At 46.0% G+C, this 8,638-nt stretch overlaps 1 protein-coding gene across 1 annotated transcript in view; it reads left to right on the top strand.

The window, feature by feature from the left end:
* The first annotated feature begins 205 nt into the window (after positions 1-205).
* Col6a6 (collagen type VI alpha 6 chain) overlaps positions 206-8,638 on the top strand; it is a 145,538-nt gene continuing 137,105 nt past the window's right edge. Inside the window, exons 1-2 of the mRNA XM_057768412.1 lie at positions 206-437; positions 4,415-4,526. The gene's annotated coding sequence lies outside the window, so the exon portion shown is untranslated. The remainder of the gene's footprint in view (positions 438-4,414; positions 4,527-8,638) is intronic.

Below are 8,638 nucleotides of genomic sequence, written 5' to 3'. Positions count from 1 at the left end.
AGAGAGAGAGAGAGAGAGAGTGTGTGTGTGTGTGTTCTGGTGCGCCCTGGCGCAGAGAGTGAAGGCAAGCCCCAAGCACGCCCCAACTTCCCCCGCCCTCCCCTTTCCTCTAGGGTCTGCAGGCGAGGGGGGCGGGTCACATCGTAGAGAAGCGGGAGGGATAGTGCCAGCCTCCCAGATCTCCCCCACTTGCACTTCTGTCACTTCCCCAAGACTGGAGACTCACGCCGGACCCTGGGGGCCACCAGGGTGGGGAAAGCAACATTCATAAGCAGAGCCAGGGACGTGGGAGCTACACCCGGCGGGACCCCGAGGCCAGAATCTTCCCTGCCCCTGGAGAGTGACTTTCAGGTTCCAGCGGCTATCCTGCAGGGGACTGTGCGCTCTGGTTGTGCTCTCCGCAAATCTGCCTCAGGCTGGGTAGAAGTTTCCCCGAGGTAAGTCCTTTGGGAAAGCAAGAGACAGAACAAAGTTAACAAATGACCGGTGGTGGGAGGCAGGGGATCAGCCAGATGAGAGAGGCTGTGGAGAACTGCGGTGAAGGAAAACCTTGTATTTAAAAGACTTATCACCTCCAGGCAGAGTGAGAGCAGCCACACTCTCTGGGCTCCATTAGTTTTTTCTGCCTCAGGCTGTTCAAGACTCAGCAGCAGGCACAAGTCATTTATGTGCCTTAGGTTGGGAGTTCCCCACTACACGCCCCGAGGTTCTCCAGGGGTGAGAGATGCCTCACCCAGTACTGTGTCCCCACAGTCAGCTCAGGGCCTGGCGCGTGGCAGGCACATAGGGCCACTCAAGTAGGGAAAGTCACTGCCAACCCTGTAGATACCAGCTTCTAAATGCCCCTGTCCCATGCATGTCACACAGATCTATTAAAGACAACGCTGGGATTTTATTGTTGGTGCAGGGGCCGAGGGCAGGCAGGCAAAGTGTGTCTTTTTTAAAACCAATTCAAAGTGACACAGACTGCTTGGCCCATAATCAACCTTGCAAGTAATTCTGACCGGAGGAGGCCAGAGGAGGAAGGGAAATCCTGGAACGAGGAATGTTCTTGTCTATGTGGCCTCTTGTGATACAGCTTCTTGTGGCTCCTTTAAAGAAATCTCTAGTATGGAGATGTTTCAAGAGGACTTTTGAAAATGCCAGTAGTCAGTAGGGAGACCCCCACCTACCCAGGAGTCAGTAGGGAGACCCCCCACTCACCCACCCCATAGTGTTGAGGAGTTGCTGAATACCTAAGACTCAAGGTAGATCAGTAGAAGGATTTTCTTAAGGGTTTTTGTTGCTACAGAGTACAGAAGCCATACTGCCCATTTAATTTTTAATTTTTAAAGATTTATTTATTTTTAAGTGTGTGTACACGTGTGTGTGCATGTGTGTGTGTGTGTGTGTGTGTGAGCGCACTCTCGGGGGAATCTGTGCACCTAAATAACAGAGCTGGTGACTGGGAACTCCAGAAGAGGGCTTCCAATCCCCTGCTTCAGGACAAGCGTTGTGAACCACTCCAAGCAGGTGCTGGGGAACCTCCTCAGTCCTGGGGAAGAGCAGTGCACCCCCTTAACGGCTGAGCCATCTCTCTGGCTGTGTGTTGTCCTCTTTAATCTATCTGATGAGCATCACTTTTTGTTTTATTTATTTTTTTTCTTTATATTTCTTCCCACGCTTAAGGTTTTGCCTCAGCAGTTTCTCCTGGAACATCTTTCCCTTCAACGCAGCCTCCTCTTCTGGCGTAGGCTCAGTTTGTTCCCTCAGAATCTCACCTCCACAGGGCAGGGTGCACTGAGGTGTGGCCTAGTCCTGCTCTGAGCTCTGTGGGTGTGACAGGGCCTCTCTGGTGCTTTGTTCATCTGGAGATGCTGCATGATCCAAGAGCCCACATCCAGCTCCTTAACTTTTCAGACAATTCTCCTCAATTTCAAGCAAGTTTGCCCACTTGTTGGGACACCTTGAATCTTGCCGTGTGGCTGGCATCTGCCTATTCGTGTGTTTGTACTGTTAGCATGGAACACAGGCTCTTATTTTTCTTAAACTGTGTGTATACCTGTGTGTCTTTGGGTACTGAGGATGTGCCCTCAGGTCCTTGTGGTCCAAAGATTTTACTCACTGAGTCAGTTCTTCACAGTTAAGGCCATGATCACAAAGATCCAGAGACTTAAAATAATGGTTTGAAATAGAGAGCCTTAAATGTTCTCATTGTCCTGAGAAAAACTGTCCTTTCTTTCCACCCTTCCACAATATTAGAAACGCAGAGGAGAAACCAGCAAGATGACTCAGTGGGTAGACACTTGTCTCAAGCTCGGAGACCTGAGTCCCATCCCTGAGACCTACAAGATAGAAGAAAACCTACCTCTCAACTTGTCCTCTGACCTCTGCATTGGTATCTATATCATGGCATGTTCACATAGCACACAGACAGACACACGCGTGCACACACACACACCCTCATACACACACACTAATGGAATGTAAAAGGAAGGAAGGAGGAAGTGGATTAAGGGTTTCTTCCCACCCATAAGTTTGGTATACTTAAGTGCTCTGTGGTAAGAAGTCAAATTTTATGATATTCACAAAGATTTGTTAAGCATTCATTAGGAAATGAATTTTTACTTCAGGAACAAAATCCTTTGGTTTTTGCTAGGTTTCCTAGTGACACAAATTCAACAAGAATATTGTTGTTAAATGTAAAATACAATTTATCTCAGTCCCTTCAGAGAGTCTCAATTTATAAGTTTCAGTATTTTCAATATTCATGCAGAGAATGTTTATTTATTCATGTAGTCAGTACTAACATGAGCTAATTAAGTCACTAAGTAAGGAATGGGCTATAAGAGCTATGGCTAGCAATGGGTCTCTATCTATTCATCTGTATACACGCTGTGCTACATAGTCCTGCTAATATAAAGCTCCTAAAAATGACAGCTGAACTCTTCGTAAATATGCCCTGCCTCAGAATTTCTCAAAAGCTAAAATTGATGTTGTTGGCGATATTCTAAGGTAAATAAATAGGATCCAGGCTAACGATTTTGCATTTGAAAGCAATGATTGCTTGCTCTGGCAGCCCCAAGAAACAAGTATGACGAATCAAACATTTCCCATGCTTTTACTTATTTTTTTTCTTTTAAGTCTTTTTTTTTTTTTTTTTTTTTTTTTTTTTTTTTTTTTTTTTTTTGTGGGGTTGGAGACAGTTTTGCTGTCGCCCTGGCCTGGTTGCAGGGTGGTGGTGATGCACACCTTTAATCCCAGCACTAGGGAGGCAGCACGGTCTACAAGCTAGTTCTAGGACAGCTAGAACTGTTACACAGAGAAACCTTGTCTCAAAAAGCCATAACCAAAGCAAACCAAAACAAAAACCACATAGCCCTGGCTAATCTGAAACTTACTATATAGACTGGGCTGGCCTTGAACTCATAGAAATCCTCCTGCCTCCTGAATGCTGGGCTGAAAGGTGTGCTCCATCACTTCCTTATTCTTTTGTATGTGACACGAACATGATTTTTCCCTGGTGATTTCATGTTGGATAAAGTACTTTTAAGTTTCTAATTACATTTTATTTCTTTTAGATGTTTGTGTGTGGAGTGTGGGCAGTGGCTGGGGGAACAACACACAAGCCAGGGCATGTAGGTAGAGGTCAGAAGACAACCACCTGAAGTGGGTCCTCTCCTTTCAGTGTCTGTCTGGGGATGGCACGCGGGTTGCCAGGCTTGCCTGGTGACTACTAAACCAGGTCTCTGGTTTCCAAAGCGTTTTTTCTCTCCTTCTCTGACTTTTGGTTCTTATAGTAGGGGTGGCCTAAGTTTACCCTTCAACAGGCTTAGTTTCGAGTGACAGATGAGCCTGGTGAAGCCATTTGACCTCTTGGAGCCTTGCTTTGCTCCCCTAGCTCACAGAACAGTGAGCAAGCGAGAAAACGGGGAGAAAACTTGGAACACAGGTGCCCCTCCAGCAGGAGAGTGGCGGGAAGAGAACCAGGCAGACATAGCTGTTTGGGACAGCTCTGTCAGTGTTGAACCCAATGTTGTTCAGTTTTGCCACCCCAGAGGATGGCTTGCTTCCTAGGAGTATTACACACTGTGAGCAGAAACTTGCCAAGTGCAATCTTTCTTTTGTTACTTGATGTGTTCTGGTTCATAAAGAAAAGGCCTGTCACTTAGGCTTGCAGATGTCCTGGAAGATGCTGCTCAGAGGGAGGTGGGAAGGTGGGGGATGAGTGTCTGGGCTTAGCTCATCATATATGTCCTCAGAGCTTAAGCTTTATTGTTTGAGGAAACTTGGCCCATAGGTAGGTGACTATAGAAAGCACACTTGAGAGGCAGGAGAGATGGCTCAGTGGTTAAGATCACAGGCTGCCCTACCAAAGGACCTAGGTTCAATTCTCAGCACCCACATTCTAGCTCACAACTGTCTGTACCTCCAGTTTCAGGGGATCTGACACTTCGCGTGGCCTCTGCTGACACCAGGCAAACTTGCGGTGCACAGACTTCCACGTGTGTGAAACACCCATTCATATAAAAGGGTAAAACAATAAGGTATGTTTGTTGCTTTTGAGTCTATGGATCACCGTTCTGTGATGCTGGAAACATCTTTTGAGTCCACCCCCTCGACTCCGGTGTATTTTGATGTCAGGTATCTTCCTTCAACCCCTATATAGTTTTGAGACAAGTCTCTCACTGAACCTGAGTTCTGACTGAACAACAAGGCTCAGGGAGCCCCATCTCTGTCTCCCCAGCAATGAGACAACAGTCACATGTCCCAGCACCCAGCTTTTTAGACAAAGACGAGGTGTCCAAACTCAGGTCTTCATGCTAGCCCTGCAGGCACATTAGCCCCTAAGACCCTTTCCCCAACCCCTGCTCCGACCATCAGAAGAAGGCTATAAACCTCTGACTTGGTGTGGTAATACACACCTGAAATCCCTTCCTTTGAAAGGCAGAGGCAGGAGGATTGGGAGTTCAAGGCTAATCTCAATCACATACTAAGGTTGAGGCCAGCTAGGGCTACATGGGACACTGGCTGGATAGATGATAGATAGAAGATAGATAGATAGATAGATAGATAGATAGATAGATGAAATTCCCCCCTAAGTATGAAGTATAACAGTGACATTCAGAATGTCTATTGAGGTGCAAAGTGTTAGAGTACATTAAAAAAAACACACACACACATAACGTTCACCTGCCTTCTCAAGATTTTAAATCACTCTTCCATAGGAACCCAAGCTTTTCAAGGGGAAGAGAGCAAAGTTGCAGAGATCCTTTGCCACATAGTGGCTAGTTAAGAGGCACACTTAATGAAGAAATAATAGTCTCTGCCTCCCTCGGTCGCTCTCCTGGTTCTCACCCTCCTTCCAAATCTGGTTTTGGAGTGAGCTCACAGTCCTGGCATGGGAGTTTGGAAGAGATACCCCAGGGCAGAAATGGACACTGTTTAGCCAACACGAACCATATGCCAAAGGAAAATATGTCCTGTGCTTTCCCTATCCCTAGTTATTCCCACGGGACCTGTCACTTAATAGGTAGCCAATAAATATTTAGTAAATAAACGACTGTTAGAATTTCAAAGTTCTGGCTGGGGTGTGTGTTTCCTTGAAAGCTGGGACAGATGCTGTTAGACAATTCAGAAATGTACAAACCTTTATGAGGCTCTGGAAATCCTTAAGCTGTACAATCGAAAAATCTATCAGCGTGACGAATCTTATGCAGGATAAAGGAAGCCATTTCAACACCATTCATGGCCCTGCTGCTGAAGGTCGGTCTTGCCCAAGCAAGCAGCAGCTGGTCTACCATGACTCTGAACCCCACCTTTGTGTATTATCTTGATCAACTAAGATGATGCTCAGAGTTAAGTTTTTTCTGGTTCCAACTAATAAGTTCATGGAAATTTTCTGCTTTACTTTTGGCACCGAGAACACAGTTTTTCTCCAAATGCCTGAATGGTAAAGGAAAGAGAAGAAAAATACAACATGAAAATGAATTTAGTGTTATGGACGCGGACCTCAAAATTCTGCTTGGTTTACGAGATGTTAAATATACACTCAGTAATTTAACCATTTACGGTTAAGGCTCTGGATTCCACTGTTAGTATTATACGCGCTCTAACTTTAGACGGGGGACAGTTTTGCCAGGATTAGTTGACAAAGGCATTTGTGTTGGCTTGAAAAGTCATAAGCTAATCAAACAGCTTGATTAATGTTTGGCAAGCAATTCTGACCCAAAGTCTCCATCATGTGGTTCCAAATACAACTGAACCTTGAAGCTCGTAGCAAGCCATCGTATCGGATCATTATTGTCTAGTGAGGACAAAAATCATTTGGAGCATCAAATGGTACAGGAACAACTTTTTGTACTTCCGCCTCACCCCAAGCTAACATGTACAAGTGAGCGTGTGATCCATTTCCTTCTGCATTCTCTCTGGGGCGGTTAGGATTTAAAATGCTAAGACAGAAAGCTTTCAAGCAGGGTCCAGACCTCAGGGTCCATGGAACCCTGCTCTGCTGACTAGCAGATGATATCGGAGTCCCAACCATGTTCTCTCTTCATTCACGGCCAACACCTTCTGCAGCCTTCTTATCTGCAGCCCTGTGGTTCTGCCTGAGAGCTGTCTCAGTCTTGGGGATCTCTCTGACTCATATGGGGCACTGTCGGGGACTTAAGAGCCCTGGGAGTAAAGCAGTACTTACATCAGGTTAAAGTTGATGAGGAAATACCCGATCTTTATGAACAATTCCTGAGATCTGACCTATCCATTTTTCTCAGGTGGCCAAGGGACGAGTTCCAGGTGCACATAGTGGCAGATTACTTGTACGTTAACATTGGTTTCCTTCCTCCTCTGTCTCTTTCCCGGCTTTCATGCTTCTAAGAGTCACTTCCCAAATAACCCAGTATGCTGGCTCATTTTTATTGTCAATGTGAACACACAATCTAGAATGGCCTCATTTGAAGAATTGTCTTAATTGGATTGGCCTTAGGCTGTCTCTCTGAGAGATTATCTTGACTTATGAATGATGTGGAAGGACCCAGTCCACTGGAGGCGTCCCAATCCCTAGGCAGGTAGGCTTGGACTGTATAAGGAAAGTTGTCTGAGCATAAGTCAGGGACTGAACCAGTAAGCAGTGCTCCTCCATGGTTCTTTCTTTGGTGCCTGCCCTGACTTCCTTCAATGATGAACTGTGATCTGGAAGTGTAAACCAAATCAACCCCATCAGTCTCTAAGATGCTTCTGACCAGAGTGTTTTATCACAGAAACAGAAAGCAAAGCTTTCTTGTCCAGGGTCTGCTTTTGAGGAAACTGTTGCTTCTATTTGGGTGCACAGAGCAGATGATGTAATTTAGCTAGCTTAAATATACTTATCTATGATCATAGTTTCAATGGCATTGGAGCCAAATATTAAGAATGCAACTCTTGCTTTTCACACTAGAGAACAGAATTTTGTGCCTAGCTAAAGCTCTTCTACTTGTGCCTGACATGGTTGGTTTCTTAGTTCCGATTTGCTCCTAAATTACCATCAGTGTTTCAGAAACTGTGTTTTGGGACATGGAGGGAAGTAGTGAGGATTCAGCATGATCTCAGAACAGAGGGGTCCTTTCTGCAAGCCCGTAATCAGAGAAACAGCATAAAACACTGTACTGATTATGGAATGGCTCGGGGGTGCTCCTGAAGGCAAGGCTGGCCCTGCATGTGCTCCCAAGGTGTTCCAGTCACCTCTGTGGGTATTCGACCTTTGCTAAGCAACACTTTCCAGTCTTCACCCTCAGGCTAGACTCCCGAGCACTCAGCTCCAGTTCCCCAACTGCCCACAAGGAGCTTGGTTACACAGGCTGCAAGCCCAACAAGCCCCATACAGTATCCAACTCCTTCCCCACTTCTATGAATGGCACAACCCAGGGGCCTCCCAGAAAGTCTCGGAGTAGCCTTGCAGCCCTGCCCTCTCCTCCAGCCCTCAAAACCATCCCACTCGATCAGTTTCCAATCCCTAACCGTTAAATTAAATTAAATCAAATTAGATCCCAGTGATCTCTACAAACTCTCCCTTGCCCCTTGTATATGGCTTCCGGTTCCAACAGCGCCCTCTCTCTTGCTTGCCTAAACCTGGTCAACCTCCCCACCATTCTTGACTCACTTCTCTAACTCCAGCCTCCGAATTTCAAGTCAGGGGATCTTCCTAAAATCACCTGCATACACTCCCTCTGCTTAGAATGCCCCAGTGGCTTTGGATAAAACCTATCTCGATTCTGGCTAAAATTCTTCCCACCACCTAACCCAGTGGGTCAAACCTGTGGGTACTTGACCCCTTTGGGGGCTGAACAACCCTTTCACAGGGATCACCTAAGAGCATCGGAAAACACGGATATTTACATTATGCCTTAACAGTAGCAAGATTACAGCTATGAAATAACAAGAAAAATAATTTTACGGTTTTGGGGTCACCACAACATGAGGCTCATATTAAAGGGTCCCAGTGTTAGGAATGTTGAGAACCACTCACCTGACTTGAATTCACTTGAATTCCTGAGTCGTTGCCTCCAGTGCCTTCCTCCAGGTTTGTAGGGAGACTTTATTCTCTCCTGCTTCCTGCATTTGCACCTGGAATGTCCTCTCCCTAGGACAGTGTTGTTCTCTAGGCTCTAATGCCTGGCTAACT

Source organism: Chionomys nivalis, chromosome 4 (assembly GCF_950005125.1).
Source record: "Chionomys nivalis chromosome 4, mChiNiv1.1, whole genome shotgun sequence".
Classification (NCBI taxonomy): domain Eukaryota; kingdom Metazoa; phylum Chordata; class Mammalia; order Rodentia; family Cricetidae; genus Chionomys; species Chionomys nivalis.
The sequence above is the reverse complement of the archived record's forward strand: the minus strand, read 5'-3'. Positions and strand labels throughout refer to the sequence as shown.